This window comes from Camelus bactrianus, chromosome 8, assembly GCF_048773025.1.
Source record: "Camelus bactrianus isolate YW-2024 breed Bactrian camel chromosome 8, ASM4877302v1, whole genome shotgun sequence".
Taxonomy (NCBI): Eukaryota; Metazoa; Chordata; class Mammalia; order Artiodactyla; family Camelidae; genus Camelus; species Camelus bactrianus.
Genome location: NC_133546.1, coordinates 82,075,921 through 82,095,441, shown reverse-complemented (window position 1 = coordinate 82,095,441; position 19,521 = coordinate 82,075,921).

Sequence of the window (19,521 nt, the reverse complement as noted above, 5' to 3'; positions counted from 1 at the left end):
TTCCTAATTAAAAAAATATTTAGTCAATCAAGGGATTACACCAATGAAATGATTTTTCTCCTAACTGGTCACTAAATCCTAAGCATAATTTAAAAAAAAAAATAATTTTCAGACATAGCCTCCTTATTTTTTAACTGCATGGGTTTTTTTCCTTTTATTTTTCTTTTCTTTTCTTTTCTGTTAATGATGTCAAACACACAACAAAATACGTACAGTGTTCATTTTAATATTATTTTTTGAAAATGCACATGTGAACAGCAAACTGTTTCCCTGCCATGGTCTGAGCTTATGGGTCTGGGTACCTGATGAGGCCAAGCTGTAAAGCTCTATTCCTGAGCTTGCCTTAGATTTCAGAAGTGATGGAAGTGACAGCTTAGAGTCCATGCAGGACAGAAAGTTTCACAGGTGTCTGCAGCTAACTGGTCTCCACTGTGTGTTTCTTGGTTGGGCTTTATATGTTAATTAGCTACAACTATGAAGTTTTAGAGTTTCCATTTTAGAGTTTATATTTAGATGTTTTTTAGAGATGATATCAGTAAGACTCAAGGTTTACCTGGATTATAAAAGCAGCAGGAGTATAATAATACCTGTACCTAAGTACATGGCCCCTCCTCTGTGCCAGGAAGTCTTCCAAGTAGATTCTGTACATTAATTCGACCCGTCCTTACCACAGTCATGAGGAACTCTCCTATTCTTATTTTATAGGAAACTATGGCACAGAGAAGTTAAGTTGTCCAAGATCACTCAGGAAGCAAGCTGTTGTGCTCAAATATGAATTTAGGCAACTTCATTCCCAAGGTCTCACTACCACAATGCTGGCCTCTCTAAAAAATGGAGCATGCATTCGCAATTAAAATAAAACACTTCAATTAAAAAACTAAAAAAGTATATAAAAATTTTTAAATAAGGAAGAATGATAAAGTGAAATTAATCTTCATCTTCAATTTTTCAACAAGCATGTTCCAATGAAAATTTAAACTTATTAGTTGACAATTTTAAATTTAAAATTGGCAGTTTAAATGACCAAAAAACTTTTCTTCAGTATGATTTGTATTCTGCCAATATGATACGTTTTTGTTTTTCAGGACTCAAAAACATTATGAACATCTAATTTTGTCTAAGTTTCAGCTTTCATCTCTGAATGTACAGTCTTTCACCAACATATGCTTTGACCGCCATCTTCAGTTGTAAACAATGGGAACTATTCATAATGGGGATTAATAGAAGCTTATTACATTTTAAAAGGCAAATGTCACTTTCTATTGGTAGCTGAACCTCATTTTTTTCCATTTATAAAAAGAGGAGTTTGACCTGCTCCCTCCAGACCTTTTCAGTGCCAACGTTCTGTAGATCTGTGATTCAATTTATAAAATCTATAGTTGGAGACATTTTCAGATGCTCCTAGTAAAAGCATTTTATTTCCAAGAGTTATTCATGCTCACAACCTGCTGTCCTGCTGCTGCTGACTGCAAGTACCATCAGCTCTAAATTATCTCAGCTGATGGAAAGAAGCAATAATACAGATGACTCAAAAAATCATCTTTTCATAGCTCTGGAAGGTTGATACAAAGATATATAGTTTTATTTTTTTTAATTTTGCAGCAGGAGTGGCAGCAATAAATTTACATTTCCAATTATATAAAATGCCTAGCTCAGTGCACAAACACTGATGGCACCTCAACAAAGGTTTCCCTGCTTCTTCTACCCTTTCTCTGACTTTAGGATGAGAGCCACGCTGCTTTGTGCACATCCCAAAAGGAAGGGGGAGCAGTGACCAGGACTTAGTTCAAGAAAAAAGGGCACCTAGTCTATGATGAAAAGGAGGCCGCAATAATGAAGGCACATGTGAAAAAATGGGAGTCAACTATAAAAACCAATGTGTCTTTCTTCCTACATCTATGTCATAGCGGCTAATTTATATTTTGCATTTTTTTTATTGGTGTTATGAAAGGATACAATTCAATGCCTCTTTTCTTATACAATTACCATCCTTTTCCTTTTCCCCCTTTTTACTGTTATTATGAAGGAAGGACCACACTTCTCTTCTGTGTCCACCATTCCAGGCAGTGCTCCTTCACCTTGGCTGCACATTAGAATAACCAGAGGAGCTTTAAAAACTTCCCTATGTCAGAATGCACCCCAGGCCACTAAGTACCATCGGAGTTTGCAGTGATGGAATCCAAGCACCAACATTTTTTAAGGTCCCCTGGTGATTCCATCATGCAGCCAAGGCGGACAACTCCAAAAGTAAACAGACTAAAGTGCATCTAATCAGAGCCTGCTTTTCCTGGGTAATCTCATCTATCTCCACGTGGGGACACCACACCTCCTATTCTGACCAGACTTGTTCTTCCTGCTCAACCCTGTCCCATTTGTACTCAAGTTCTGCCTGGCGCCGCTTCCAGAACTCCAGAAGTATGGTGACTAACAAAGAGAGAGAACAGCAGAATGTGGATCTTCAGTGAAGACTGATGCTTCAGACATCTGTACTTAATATTTATTACACTTAACACTTTGGTAAATGATTAATAAAATCACATTTTATTTATAGGTGATACTAAAGAGAAACATGAGTTAATGCCTTTCTTTTAAGAAAAAGGAAAATGTAGATAATTTATTGAACTTGTGAAAACAGAATATCTAGCTCTCTAGCTCAGGGGAAAGGTATTAATGTGATGGTCAGAGGCAGGTGACTGTGTCTGATGCTAAAGAACCTGCTACAAGCACATTATGCCCACTAAAAACACAAATATCGGGGGGAAGGGTGGGTATAGCTCAGTGGTAGAGCACGTGCTTAGCATGTACAAGGTCCTGGGTTCAAACCCCAGTACCTCCATTACAAAAGAATGTTAAAAAAAAAAGCGCAAGAAACTGTCATAATTTAAAAGCAGTGCATGGTCCACCCTCCAAGTCTTCTCCTCACATCCCTCTGTCTCTTCTGTCCGAAGGACCTGAGGGTAGGGAAGGGGATGAGAATGCTCTAGTAGCCCCTGCATTTCTATTCCACAACCCCAGTCACACAAAATTTAAATAATATTCTTAAATATGGAAAACTGCCATTTTCCTCAATCTTCGATAAAGTAATTTTTAGAAATCGTCATTCTGTTTTAAGACTCAACACTTCAAATAGTAGACAAAAACAACATGAAATGTTAATTGAAAATGTGGCTTCAGGGTAAATCACCTAAGCCCTTCTTCCAGCCAGACTGTTACCACTAGGCCCCAACTACAGAGAAATTTCAGAATAACCACTGTTCCCTCCACCATTATACCTGAGTCTCTACCATGCCCTGAGAATAAAGAGAAAAGAGACACAGTCCCTGCTTCCGGGAGCTCCTAGGTGCACAGAAGTCATCAAGAAATGAAGGCTGAGGAGGCGTGTTAAGTGGTCTTGGATAACAGTCAGCAGAGGGTGCTCGGGGCAGAGAGCCACAACTGTAGCCAAGGCTTTCCCAGAGGAGGGAACCACTGTGGTGAGTTCTGAGATGCCCTAGAAGTGATCAGGTGAAGGTATAATGTTAAGGCAATTTCTCCCTGGGGAGCTGCACATGCAAAGGTGGGAGGCCAAAGAGAGCCAGGTCCCTTCCAGGAACTCCAAATAGTCTAGAAGTGAGCACAGGGTGTGGGAAGCAGGTGAGGCAACCAGGTGGAGAGATCACAGGTGCACATCACAAAGGACTCTCTGTGCCTCCAAAGTAGAGGGGACATGCAAAGTGATCAAGAAAGAGAAAAGATAGAGGCAGGGAGACCTATTGGCAGGTTCATGTGAAGGCCTGCTGAGGCCCCGCCAGGAGGAGAGAGAAGAAAACATTTAAGCAGGTGGACGGATTGGCCACAGGTGTGATGGAAGGGAAGGAAGAGGTCAAAGATGCCGGGCAGCTTTCTGGCTTTGGCAGTGTCTTAAATTATAGTGCCATTCCCTGAAATAAGAAGGGCAGGAAGAGGGGCAAGCCATGAGAGGAGACAACTGATTCAGTTCTGGGTGGGTGCCTGTGGGCTCCAGGAGAGATATCCAGTAGGCAAATCAAAGTCTAGAAATCAGGAGAAAGCCCTAGGCTGAGCCAAGTAGTTTTCCTGTTTCAAGAGGCTAATGGGTGTGAGTGGACAAGCTCAAGAGAAGAGGTGTGGAGGGGTAGCTCTCACCCTCCTGCACATGGGAAGCATCTGGGAGCCTTTAAAAAATAGTGTGCCCCAGCCTGGAGTGCGGACTTTGTACTGTTTATTGTTTTTTAAATACATCTTTCCTTTTTTGGGAGGTAGTCAGTTTTATTTATTTTAATGGAGGTACTGGGAATTGAACCCAGGACCTCTTGCATGCTAAGCACGGGCTCTACCACTGAGCTGTACCCTCCCCACCTTTTTTTGTTTTTAGACATTAGCTCTACTGAGCAGTCAGGGTTGAGACTCAACCTGTAGAGAGCAGAGAACCTTGGGGTAGAGATCAAGGAGAAGCTGCCCAGATCCCTGCAGACCCCACCAGGGGCGGCCAGAGACACAGGGAGCCTCAGACGGGCTGTGAGGAACGTGAACTCAACACTTCCCAATGGCGAAGACGACAAACATGTTTCAAGCACCCACTTCCCAGCAGTGTTTGTTCCGACTTTACTAGATTTCCAGTAATACTGAGTGAGAATAGAAATAATCTGGACACAGGGATCAAATTCAAATGCCGGCTCTGACCATTCTTAACTGTGTGATTACTGATTAAAAAGCTACCCATCTGCCACGTGTAAAATGGGGGACCTAGAACCGTGCTTGTGGGCTGCTGTGAGCGTAATGAAATGACATCTATAAATGCCCTCCTGACTCTCAGAGGTAATTGCTACTATTGTCCCCATTTGGGACACCAAGAAACAGAGGCACAGAAAGCTTCAAACACTTGCCCAAGATGAGGGTTGGGGTCAGGAATCAAGCCAATGACTTCTTGGATCCAGAGCCCAGGATCTTCTTATGAACAACACATCACTGCCCAGGCTCCCTGCTCCAAAACCCGCCTCCCTTTGGCTCAGTTCCATGGCACCTGCGCTGCACAGATGTCATCACTGCCTGCCTGCCTGCTTGGTGTCTGATCTCGGCACTCCTCCCTCCATCCCACACAGCACTTCCTTGGGCACACCAACTCTCACGAGGCCATTGCTGTGGCTACTCGGATGTTTACACGGAAACGCAGGTGGCAGCCCAGCTTTTTGCTATAGATGCTGCTCTCAGTGGAGGCAAAGAGCTCACAGTTTGTGGGGGAGGCCAATTCTGGTCTCCTCTTTGGCTGGAGAGCTGGATGGAATCTAGTTTCCCTCTGCAACTTAGACATCCAGCATGAGAGATATGTAAGGCCATCTGGGCTCTCAACATAGAAATGATGCCCCCACAGTTGTACTTAACATTGTAATCTCCTGGCTCCACCAGAGAGCAGAGGCCATGGCCTGTTGTCCACCAAGTTTTGTTTCCTTGCATGACAGCTACAATGGGGTGAGTTAACAGTGGACCAGAAAATCTACAAAGCCCTCGTGTACTATTTCTTGACACCTGCAGGTCACCCAAATATCCCAGATCCTCCAAGTAAACAACTAGTAAGAAGAACTGAGCTGGCTCATCTCTCAGACCCCTGAAGGCATTACTGATTTGGCCTATCCTGCTCTTGGGATGATCTGTTCTCCTTCTATGTGCTCTATCCCGATTGAAAGAGACTGTTCTTTGTTTATGGGCTAGGGAGTATTTGTGGCTTTCTGACCAGAACCTTCAAAAGTAGAGCTCTTAGTTTGAATGGAAGCATGGCACCCACATCTCATGAGATCAGCTACCCAACAGCCTCATCTAGCCAAGACTGTGGCCAAAACCAGGGGTCCATGCTGTTGAGTGTTGGGTCTGGAGAGCAATGCCTCCACCACTGAGAAGCTGCCCCGCCACTTGTGCCCTTGTCCCCATCCAGGGGGAGGTGACACATCCATGGGATGAAAGCCTTGAGGGCACTAGGTGACTGTGGACCAAGCTGTGACTGGCTGGTCCTTCTCCCAGTGTGACCCATGATAGCCTCACATGCAGAAAATCCCCAAAGAGACCCCTGCTTGAGTGAATGGGTCACGTATCAGCCAACTGTCCTTGGGCCACTTAAGAAGCAACACAGTATACACAGTGAGCCACCAACTCACTGAATTCCCCAAGGCTCACAGCTCCCTAATTTGACTCCAGGTACCCCCAGCAAAAAGAAGACCCTTACTTTATAATTGAGTTGAGAATTCTACTGCCAATGCTGCCTTCACCTTCCACTTATGAAATTCTTTCCACTCTGTCCCCTGCTCTGCAATTGTGCAATCAGTCCAGAGCTCCTTCATGAGACAGGAGGGAAGGGGGCTGGGCAGAGCCATTAAAAGAATGGCACAGCCATTAGCACCAAGATGGTGGAAAAGTCAACTCCCAGTAGATTTTGAGCTTCAACACACACTCACCAAAATACAGCAGGATGCTAAATGGCACTCTCACAGGTGCCAGGACAGGTTCAAGGCTGACCATAAGAGGTCAAAGGGTCAGTGGTGGCCCAATTTCTGGGAATCCCAACACCTTCCCCAAAACGGTTGGAATATTCCTCCCACTTATTAGCATATGAAGATACTGAGTGCATAATAACTAAACCCACACCTCGTGGCTGCTCTCTCTGCTGAGGGAGACAGCCCACACTCTGTCTGTGGAGTGTGTATCTACTTTTACTTTAAACTGGAGCACCCAACTCCCACGCTTCATGGCCTTTCTCTTGCCTTCTGAAACAGCCCAGTCTGTCTATGGAGTATATATCTCTCTGAATAAATCTACTTTTACTGAACTGTGTCTCTCTCTTGAATTCATTCCTGTGCAAACCAAGGACCCACACTTGGCAAGGTGCATCCCAGGGATCCAAATAAGACCTGGGATACGGCCATCCTCTCCCCCCCATTTTCCTGTATCATACATTCCTTCCCAAAGGATCTCACATTGTGCACTCCAAAATAGACAGCACTCATGTGTCCTGACCTGGATCTGCTTCTGCATGTATCATTCTCATGTCCACTAGAATGTCACCTTCATGAGGACAGGGATTTGGTTCTGTTCACAATGGAAGCACAAGCACATCACAGGTGCTGGAGAAGTATTAACTGATTGAATGAGCTGTGGGAAGTCCTGGGAATTCCACCTGCAACTCCTAGCCTCTTGGGTCCCAGCTGACTCCAGTTGCTCCCGGCTACTCATGGCTGACCTCTTGCCACCACTCTCAACTCTGCCACCACCTGAGCCGGGATGAGCTTAGATGAGCACACACCCCAGAGAGCATGGCAGCTGGTTCATGAGGTTGCAACACACTCACCCCTTGACTGCTAGGGGTTACTTAGGATGGACAAACTGAAGGAAGCACCATGTGCACCGCCCTACCCCACAAATCACTTGAAGCACCAGGACTGCACACAGGGGAAACGCTGGCCCTTTCCAACCTAAGGAGAGGGGCTATGGGTGAGAAAAGGGTCTCTGTCAACTAACAGTCTCTTTACAAGCCCAGTCTTAGAAAAGTTCTTTAAAGACACTTTTGGTATCTTCCTTGTGTTTCTGTAATCCCTCTAGATTTTGTCATTTTCATCTACACATCAGAAATAAAGATGCTCTTGAAATCTCTATTGATTTTCAATGAAGAAAATCCTCAATTTCCTTCTCTGCTAAGAAAATTACTGCACTTTATATTAAAAAAAAAAAGCAGCTTCCTTTCATGAGTTTCTATCTTCATACACCTAATTTCACAAGAATCAGTGAAGCAGGACATGAAAATCATGCTGTGCTTTACCACCTACTGGTGGGCAAGAATGAAATGAATGAGTACTGATCTCATGAGATGGGAAGGCTGGGGCTGTCTTATTCCTGCTACAGATGGAAGGGTCCATAACTGTAAGGGTGAGGAAGGACCAAGGATGAGAAACCAAAATTTTGTAACCCATTTCCCTTTTTCAGAGTCCCAGACAAAACAGGGTGATTGTATCAACAAAAACAAGAACATCTGCACCCTTCTAAAAGCATGTTATGAATTTACTACTACACACGGCACTCTGTCACTGAACTAAAGGCTGATGACAGCCAAGAAATTTGCAGGGATCTTATTCTGTGCTCATCCCTTTTTTGTCTTTGGAACCTCAGGAAATTTGCCTCCTCTCCATGAATGTCATTTTCCTCATCCTTCAAATGGGAGTGTAACAGTCATTCATTTGCTCAGTGTCTATTCGACAACAGGAGACGGCTTATGAAAACAACAACAAAAAAAAAGCAAAACAGCTATTCTGATCTGTGCTGTCTTCCTCCTCCTCCCTGAACATGAACTTACAGGGTAAAATGGTATCTTTCACTAAATCCCGAACTTAAGGAGCACTTCTGATAAGGAAGTCACAGGACTGCCGTGTAACCGAGAAATGACCTGGTGCAAAAGAATGAGTTGCCAGCAAATCCTCAAAACCCGTAAGGGTGCAAACACTGGGAGTTACAGGCATGGGTGGGAGTTCCTTAATTCCCCATTTCACAAAGCCGAGAACTTTGCAGGGTCCATGAAAGACAAAGATAGCCCAGTACAACCACACCATGTTTTGGAGTACACCAGGGCCACATCACTGCTGGCCTGCACTTCTTTGTGTCCCAGAGCAAGAGCCCTGGGCGGGGGTGACTGTGTTTGAGGATGGACAAGAAATTCCTCTTCTGTCTCTTTTGCTCTCTCTCTTCCTGCAATAAAACAACTGGTAGGACTCTGGTGGGGAGCACTGCACCCACATTCTCTGGCAAATCACACACCAGGCAGCTCTAGCTGATCTGAGAGAGGACTCTTCAATGAACATATATACACCAAAGTCAGGCAGAAGGCTGCCTGTGACCTTGGGAATCCAAACCAGCTTGCCCTGTTAATCAGGATGTTAGACATCTAAAGAAAGTGTGCACCAGATGAAGACGATGCCTTAGACAGCGTTGGTGGTTATGGCCCGCAGTATCTAAGGACAAGTCATGCTCTGGCAGATGGGAGCATTTTGGTTTCTTTAAGAGTTTGATACTGAAGGGCTGTGATATTTAATTGGGCCTTGAAACTCCAGACCTCTTTACTCACAAAGGCAGACAAGTTAGGTAAGCCAGCTCAGTCTTTATTCCAACTTCCTAACCAAAAGTCTATGAGGTTGAAAATATATTTCTCAGGCTCTTCTGCAGCAAGGGTTCCAGATGTGGCTTTAAAAATGCCCATCAGAGATTGAGATTTGAAAATATCAACTACTATATAAAAAAATAGGTAAAAAAAACTAAATTTCTTCTGTATAGCACAAGGAACTATATTTAATATCTTGTAATAACTTTAATGAAAAAGAATATGAAAAGGAATTCATACATATATATGTGTATATGAATGACTGGAACATTGTGCTGTATATTAGAAATTGACACATTGTAACTGACCATACTTCAATTAAAAATATATATATATATAATGCCCATCAGCAGCATCTGAGTGTCTCTAAAAGCAGAAACCCAGATGAATAGAGGCAGAGGTGGTTGGAGGAGCTACGTTATTTTGCTGGGGTGGATGCAGCCGGCATGGCAGAGATATAGAAGTAATGGTCACAACAGCCACTCACTGATCTGCAAGTGAGTTATGGTAACAGCTTCCTGAAATCCTCCCCACCCCTCCTGATGAGCCAGGTGTTTGGCGTTTCTCTGGAAGTCACTAGGTGCAGCCAGGAACTCAAAAGTAAAAATTAAAAACTGCAGTCAGGCTGCAAATGGCCTGGCAGGACACATTGGACAAAAGTAGTTCAGAAAGAACAAGGAATGGGGAGGGGATAGAACGTGTGCTGAGGACCCTGACTTCAGTGGTGGATTGTCTGTGTTGAGGAATCTGAGTCAGTATGAGTAGATGGATTGGTGTGGACTAAAATGGTGGCCATTCTTCAGATAAGTGTGTGATTTGGATGATATTTATTAGAGGAGGGATTTTTTTCCCCCTTCAACATTGATCATTTCTAGGGAGCAGAAAAATACTCTGCCACACAACATCTCATTGCAAAAGAGATGCTATGGGATGATAGTGATATGAAAAATTTCAGTTCTGCAGTTCCAAGGTTTCTTTAATGAGGTTAACAGCAGTAGGTACTTAAAATAAAGACATCATCATATGTACAGATCCTTAAAGATACACATATGGTGCTATAAGTGGGCCTAAAATGTGTTCTGCATTCTAAAATCCAATGAAATAAAATCAGTAGCTCAATATGCCTGTCGGCTCTATAAACATGATGTAGCTAATGATCACAGAAAGCAAGATCAGCTAGCAAATTTGAGATTTGTCTTTTCTAGGGTCAAAGATAATATGTTTTGCTTTACTTAAAAAGCATTTTTTTTAATTAGGGCTCTCAGCATCCATTGGTGTACGGGGTTTAGTAGATGTGTTCAGATGTTCTAGACAGTGAATCAGAGCAAAGACTGAGGTTTAGACAGTAGTTAAATGTCTCACCCGTGTGATCAGCATCCACATATTGCTATACTGAAAATCCTTAAAAGTGAGAACTTCATTAAAGCAACGAAAAGAGACGGAAAAAAATAGCCACAGACTAGTGGAAGTTTTTAATCATGTAAAAATGACAAAGGGCTATTCATGAGCATATTTTTAAAAAATCTACACTTTAATAAGAAAAACAATAAACTGACAACAGATTGCACACTGCTCCCTGTAGGAGAAGCCATGCAGAAGGACTCTTATGTGAATGGGGCTGGAGCTGTAGAATTAGTTAGTCTTGCATTTAATTCAGTTAAAAACAAATGCACTTGGGATACACTTCTAGAATATCTGAGTAAAAATCTTGGAAAACTTACTCCTCTATGAAGCAATGACAATGGCAAAATTTGTCAAAATTAACCTCTGCAAAATTCTGGAAATTAAACAGTGGCTTCCAGCAGTCCAGGGAGTGTTTATTTGAGGGGAAAAAAACCAGCTACATCTCCATAAAGATAGTGAGTTTTGTGGCATTGTAATTTGATCTACCCCCATCCCCGTATCCTCACCTAAATGGTGGCCTTTAAAAGCAACAGTCTCACAATCAAGGTAGGGGCAGAAGTGATTTGAAGTTACCCAAAAAATCCGTACCCAGAGAGCTGTCACTATTTGACCTATCTCAAACTCATGCTGTGCAAACAGCCTGTCCCCAGAGTGTGTGTGGAAAACAATCAGCAGTGAGTATTTAACATTACAACTGCCTGAGGCAGTGGTACCAGTAGAGGCTAACTAGATGCTGACTAGGAAACTTAGAAGGCAAAATTGAGTAATGAGACATTCTGGGGGTGGAGGTACTGTTAAAAATCTCCAAAAAAATTCTGAGAATTGTAGAAGGCCGTACACATGTGTGGCACATGGCAAGGAAAGATCTGAGAAAATCTTAAAACTTCAACTCTGGGTGAAATTGAGGTTCTGCATAAGCAAGAACTAAAGGCTTTGGAAGAGATGGAGACTGCCTGCTGGTGCTGAGGGCATCCCTCAGCATGCTGCATCCCTCACACAGCCACCTGGCAACAGCTCAAACTATTGGCTCGAGGCATTGAAAGAAGTCACTGTCCAATCATTATTACAGTGATGACAACTAGGCTTTCTGCACACACACTGATCTCATGGCCATGCATGATAAAGAATACAGATTTTACAGAATTTGTTCAGAAAAGTAACTAAATAAATAGCTGCAGCAGCAATGACAATGGAAGCAACGATAAACCCTGGAGATGAGGAAAATCTGGCTTTCAGATTTGCCACATTGTAATATTTTAAATGTCCAGTTTTCAACAGAAAATTACAAGATGTACAAAGAAACAGAAAAATTTGGCCATAACACAGGGGAAAAATAGTCAATAGAAACTCCCTGAGGAAACCCAGACACTGGACTTACTAGACAAAGACATAAATAAGCAATTACACATATATTCAAAGAGCTAACAGAAACCATGCCTAAAGAATTAAATTATGTGAACATCTCATTGTACAGAGAATATCAATAGGTAAAATTTATATTAAAAACCAACTAGAAGTTCTAGAGATACAAATATAATGACTAAAATGAAAAATTCAATAAGAGATTTCTTTGTAGATATGAACTTGTTGAAGAAAAAGTCAGTTAACTTAAAACTACTGAGATTATCCAGTCTGTGGAGCAGAAAGAAAAAGGAATGAAAAAAAAAAAAAGAACACTGTGTCAGAGATAGGTGGGACACCATCAACAATACCAATAAACACATAATGGGAGCGCCAGAAGGAAGGAGAGAAAAAAAGGGTTAGAAAGATTATATAAAGTATAATGGCTGTAAACTTCCCAAATTTGATGAAAACATTAATTTGTACATCCCAGCAGCTCAACAACCTCCACGTGGTATAAACATAGAGACATCAAAAATAGGCACATCAGACTTAGTGTGTCAAAAGACAAGAACAAAGAACCTTGACAGCAGAAAGAGAAAAGTGGCTCAACATATACAAAGGCTCCTCAGTAAGACAGTTGATTTCTCATCAAAAACCATGGAGACCAGAAGGCAGTGGGATGGTATTGTCAAAGTGATAAAAGGAAAAGACTGTCACCAAGTATTTTATAGCCAGCAAAGTGATTCTTCAAAAAAATTAAAGGAGAAATTAAGACCCTCCTACAAAAACAAAATCTGAAAGAATTCATTGCTAGCAGACCTGCCCTACAAGAAATACTAAGGATAGTCCAGCAGGTGTAAATGAAAGGACACTCACCTGAAAAATAAAGAGCACTAGTAGAGGTAACTACATGAGTAAAAAAAGAAAAAAACACAGTATAAATATAGTATTACATGTAAGTGTTTTCTTCTATTTGATTTAAAAGACAACTGCATAAAACAATACTTATGAAACTCTATAAATGTGCTTATAAATGCATAAAGGTGTAATTTGTATGACAGTGACAGCATGAGGAGGGGCAGGGAAAAGATTGATACCAAAGCCAAGTTTTTGTGTACTATTGAAATTAAGTTGGCATTCATGTGAACTAGATTGCTTTAAAACAAGATGTTAATTATAATCTCCAGGGCAATGGAGGAGAAGGAGGAGGAGTAGGAGGAGGAGAAGGAGAAGAAAAAGATAAAACAACAAATTAAAATGGCACACTGGAAAATGCCTCCTTTTACCAAAAAGTGTAGTAATAGAGGAATGGGGAGAAAAAAGACATATAGAAAGCAGATAGCAGAGTTAACTTCAACCTGATAAGAAATTACATTTATGTAAATGAATTAAACATTCTAATCAAAATACTAATGGCAGAAATAAATGGAATAGAGAATTGATGAACAACAGAGAATAACCAACAAGAAGAAAAGTTGGTTCTTTGAAAAGATCAACAAAGTTGACAAAGTTTAACTACTACTGAAGAAAAAAAGAGAGAAGATTCAAATTACTAAAAAGAAATGAAAGAAGGATGTCACTACTGCCCTTACAAAAATAACAAGGAATATAAGGGAATACCATGAATAATTATACAGCCAATAAATTAGATAATCTAGATGAAATGGATAAATTCCTAGAAGGACGTAAATGACTGAAGCTAATTCAAGGAGAAATAGAAAACTCAAATAATCCTACAATAAGTAGTGACTGAAATAGTAATCCAAACCATTCCCACGAGGAAATGCTAGGCCCCTATGGCTTTGCTGGTGAATTCCATCAACTACTTAAAGAAAAAACAAACAAACAAACAAACAAAAAAGAAAAATAAACAATGCTTCACAAACTCGTCTAAAAAAAAGAGGTGGGCACACTTCCAAATTCATTCAATGAGACTAGTATCACACTGATACCAAAACCAGACAAAGGCATCACAAGAAACTAAAGACTGTCTCTTATGATTATAAAGGCAAAAATCCTCAACAGAATACAAGCAAATCCAATCCAGTAACATATAAAATAGGCCAAAATTAAGTGGGATATATCCAGGTATGCAAAGGCAGTTCAACTTACAAAAGTCAATTCATGTAATATGCCATATTAATAGAATAATGGATAAAAACTAGGAATAGAAGACAACTTCCTCAAATTGACAGACAACATCTATGAAAAACCTGGAGCAAAGATCATACATAATGGTGAAAGACTGAATTATTTCCTCCCAAAATCAACATTGTACTAGAGGTTCTAGTCAAAGCAACCAGACAAAGAAAATAAAGCCTCTAGATTAGAAAGAAAGAAATAAAACTATTTCAATTCCACATGACATGATATTATATATTGAAATCCCAAGGAATCCACAAAGAAAAAGAGAGAGAGAGAAAAGAAAAAAAAACTTATTAGAATTAAAAACCCAGTCTGACCAAAATTGTAAGACACAAATCAATATATAAAAATGTAATCATACTTCTATACAACAGCAGTGAATGATCTAAAAATAAAATGAAGGAAACATTTTCATTTACAATAGCATCCAAAAGAATAAAATACTTAGGAATATTAAGAAAAATATGTGGAATACTGAGAAAAATATCTGAAACTTGTATATTGAAAAGTAAAGTACTACTGATAGAAGTTAAAAATGACCTAAAATAAATGGAAAGCTCTTCTGTGTTCATGGATAAGAAGCCTTATTTTTAGGATGGCAATTGTCCTCAAAATGACCTATAGATTCAATGCAACTCTGGCTTTTTGGCAGAAATGAACAAGCTGATCCTAAAACTAATATGGAAATGCAAGATACCCAGAATTTTCAAAAAAATCTTGAAAAAGAACAAAGTTTTGAATTTTCCACATTCAAAACTCACTAACAAAACTGTAATCCATACAGTGTGGTACTTGCATAAAGGACAGACAAATAGATTGAGAGAAAAGAACTGAGAGTCCATAAACAAATTCTTACACGTAGCCAGTTAATTTTTGACAAAGGTGCCATGACAATCCAATGGGGAAAGATAATCTTTACAAAAATGATGCTGGGACACCTGAACATACACCTGGAAAGAAAGAAAACTGAACTTTTATCTTAACACCATTTATGAAAAGTAACTCAAAATAAATCACAGACCTGAAATTATAAACTTTTACAAAATGAACAATGAGAAAATCTTCAGGACATTGGATTACAAATACTTCTAAGATATGACACCAAAAGCACAAACAACAAAAGAAATAAAATCAAGTAAACTGGACTTCCGTAAAATTAAAAACTTCTGTGCTTCAAAGGACTTCATCAAGAAAGTAAGAAGACAATCCACAGAATGGGTGAAAATATTTCCAATATTTTCCCTGATAAGGGAATTTTTTCCAGAATAGACAAAGAAGACTTAAAACATGACAATACAAAGACAAATACAATTAAAATGGGCAAAGAATTTGAATAGATGTTTCTCCAGAGAAGACATACAAATGGGAAATAAGCACATAAAAAGATGTTCAACATCAGTAGGCATTAGGGAAACAGAAATCAAAAGCACAATGTCATGCCACTTCATACCAACTAGGATGACAAATATATATGATATATGATATATGATATATAAATATGTATGTATAAACCCGGTAGTAAAAAGTGTTGATGAGGATGTGGAGAAACTGGACTCCTCATACATTACTACTGGAAATATAAAATGGTGCAGTCACTTTAAAAACTACTTTAGCAATTCCTCAAAATGTTAAAAGTAGAATACATCCCAGTAATTCCATTTTTTGATATATCCTCAAGAGAACTGAAAATATGTGTTCACACAAAAACTTGTCCATGAGCATTTACAGCAGAATTATTCATCATCAACAGATGGATGGATAAGCAATGTGGTGTATTTATAAAAATGGCAAATTATTTGAACACAAAAAGGAATTTGGGTACTTATATATGCTACACCATGGATGAGCCTTGACAACGTCACACTAAATGAAAGAAAACAATCAAAAAAGGCAGCATACTGTATGTTTCTTCTTATATGAAATGCCCAGAACAGGCAAATCCATAGAGGCAGAAAGTAGAGTGGTGGCTGCTGGGGGCTAAGAGAAAGGAAGGTTAGGAAGTGACTTACTAAAGGGTACTGCTTCTTTTGGGGGTGATGGCTACACAACCCTGAAATATACTTAAAACCCTAATGCACACTTTCAAAGGCTGCATTTTATGGTATGTGAATTATGTCTCCATAAAGTTGTTATTCTTGAGGCTGAGCCCACCTATGGAGCAACTGGCACAGCACTGACTGCGGCATCTGGAGAGGGAGTGACCCACCCGCCCACCGCGAAGGAGAGCAGCATCTGATCCAGTGCTGGAGGGGCGCGATCTTCTTGCCGACAGACACTGTGAGCAGCACAGACGAGGGTATCAACACAGCAAGCTGAGTTCGTGAAACAGGGCAAAGACACAAAGACCTCTCAATAAAACCATTAAGAGCGCAGTCTTTAGGAGAACACATCTTTGTTCTTTAAATCTTTTTATATCTGTTTTATTTTCTATTACCTTTTTAACCTTTACTTTTTAAACATTTCTATATGTTTACAGTTCTCATTTCATTTTTAATTCTCTTGGTTTTGATCTGTTATTGATTATTCACAGGTTTCAAATATTGTGTTTTGATTTATTCTTCTTTTTATTAACATTTTTAAAAGACATCTCAACTCGATTCCTATTCTGCTTCAACTTTCTCTTCTATTATTGATTATACACTGTTTTCAAACCTTCTTTTCCTCCATTCTTTTAAAATTCTCTCTCTCTCTCTCGTTTTTAAGTTTTATTCCTGCATATGCTTTAGATATATAAATAAATAAACTCCTTTAAATACCACAATAGATAACTGATACTCCTTAAGCCACAGTGCCAGAGATATGAGCAGCATGAAGAAGCAGAGGAAGCACTCCCAATTAAAAGAGCAAGAGAAATCCCCTGAAAGTACGGTCAATAAAATAGGCATTGATTTCCTACTAGATCAAGATTTCAAAAAAGAAGTGATCAAATTACTGAAGGAACTAAAAGAGATAGTGTTTAGAGACATAAAATATGCCAAAAACAAAATAGAAGCTATAAAGAAGAGCCAAGTAGGATTGGTAAATTCGTTGGCTGAAATGAGATCTCACCTAAAGCCTATACAAAGCAGGCTAGATAATGCAGAGGAACGAATAAGTGACCTTGAAGACAGAACCACAGAAAGCTCCCAATCAGAACAGATGAGAGATAAACAAATAAAAAACAATGAAAACAATATAAGGAACCTATTGGATAATATAAAGCATGCCAATCTATGCATAATATGGGTTCCAGAAGGGGAAGAAAAAACAAAGTGGATGGGAAAGGTATTTAAAGAAATCATGACTGAAAACTTCCCAAACCTAAAGAAGGAATCAGACACCCAAGTACAGGAGGCTCAGAGGTTCCCAAACAGGAAGAGTCCAAAGAGAACCACACCAAGACATATCATAATCAAGATGGCCAGACTGAAGGATAAAGAAATGATCCTAAAGGCAGCAAGAGAAAAAAAAAGAGTCAGTTACAAGAGAAGACTCTCAGCTGATTTCTCTACAGAAACACCACAGGCCAGAAGGGAGTGGCAAGATATATTCAAAGTCCAGAATGAAAAAAAAAAAAAAAAAAGCAGCCAAGGATACTTTCTCCAGCAAGGCTATCCTTTAGAATAGAAAGAGAGATAAAGAATTTCACAGAGAAGTAAAAACTAAAAGACTTTAGCAACACTAAAGCCATGCTAAAAGAAATATTGAAAGGTCTACTCTAAATAGAAAAGAAGCAGGATGCTACAGAAATGAGAACTCATAAATGGAAAGGTGATAACTACCATGAATTACAAATAGAATAACCATGAAATTGTAAAAGAAGACATCTAAACCATTGAGTGGGAGAGGGAAACAAGAAAATATAGAGTATTTTTTTCTTTCTTCTTTTTTTTTTTAAATGTTTTATTCTCGGTAGGATGGGTTTGACATTACATTACTATCTGTTTAGTACACACAGTTATAGTAATTGTTTAACAGACTTAAAAAAAGTGAAACCACAAGCCAAAAACTTACAAGTGAGTCACAAAAACTAAATACAATCCAAGATAATACAAAGGAAAATTAACATACCACAAAAGGATGAAGAAAGGAACAAAGAAGAAATACCAAATCAACTGCAAAAATAAGTTCAAAATAGCAATAAACACTCATCTATCATTAATTACTGTAAATGTTAATGGACTAAATGCTCCAGTCAAAAGACAGAGTGGCAGACTGGATAATAAAGCAGGAAACTTCAGTACACTGCATACAAGAGACACACTTTAGGAAGAAGGATACATATAGATTGAGAGTGAATGGAGTGAAAAGGATATTCCATGCAAATGGAAATGCCAGAAAAGCAGGTGTAACAGTACTGATTTCAGTCAAAATAGACTTTAAAACAAGGGTCATAAAGAAAGATAAATAAAGACATTTTATAATGATTAAAGGAGCAATACAAGATGAGGATATTACAATCATTAATATATATGCACCCAACATGAGCACCTAAGTACATAAAACAACTACTAACAGAGATAAAGGGGGAAATTGATGGGAATACAATCATTGTCAGAAATTTTAACAACACATTAAGATCACTAGGTAGATCTTCCAGACAGAAAATAAATAAGGCAACAGAGAAATTAAATGATACAATAGAAAAATTAGATTTAGTAGATATTTTCAGAACATTACAACCCCCCAAAATAGGATATACATTCTTTTCAAGTGTGCATGGAACATTTTCTGGGATTGATCATGCACTTGGTCACAAAAGAAGCCTCAACAATTTTAAGAAGATAGAAATTATCTCAAGCATCTTTACTGACCATAATGCCATTGAAACTAGAAATCAACTACAGAGAAACAAAGGAGAAAAAAAGGAAAGCATAGAGATTAAACAACATGCTATTAAAAAACCAATGGGTCAATGATGAAATCAAAGTTGAAATTAAAGAATACCTTGAGACAAATGAAAATGAAAACACAAACACACAAAACTTATGGGATGCAGCAAAAGCAGTGCTAAGAGGAAAGTTTAGGGTGATACAGGCCTTCCTCAAAAAAGAAGAACAATATCAAACAAACAATCTAACGCACCAGCTAAAAGAACTAGAAACAGAAGAGCAAAAAGACCCAAAAGTCAGCAGAAGGAAGGAAATAATAAAGATCAGGGAGGAAATAAATAAAATAGAGATTAAAAACAAATAAAGAAAATAATCAGTCAAACCAAAAGCTAGTTTTTTGAAAGAGTAAATAAAATCGACAAACCTCTGGCCAAACTCACAAAGAAGAAAAAGAGAGAGCACAAATAAGCAAAATAAGAAAGGAAAATGGAGAAATTATAACAAATAACAAAGAAATACAGAATATCATATGAGAATATCATGAAAAACTACATGGAAAATAATGGATAACCTAGAGGAGATGGACAAGTTTCTGGAAACATACAGTCCACCAAGACTGAATCAAGAAGAAACTGACCACTTGAACAAACCGATCACAAGGAATGAAATCGAATTAACAATAAAAAA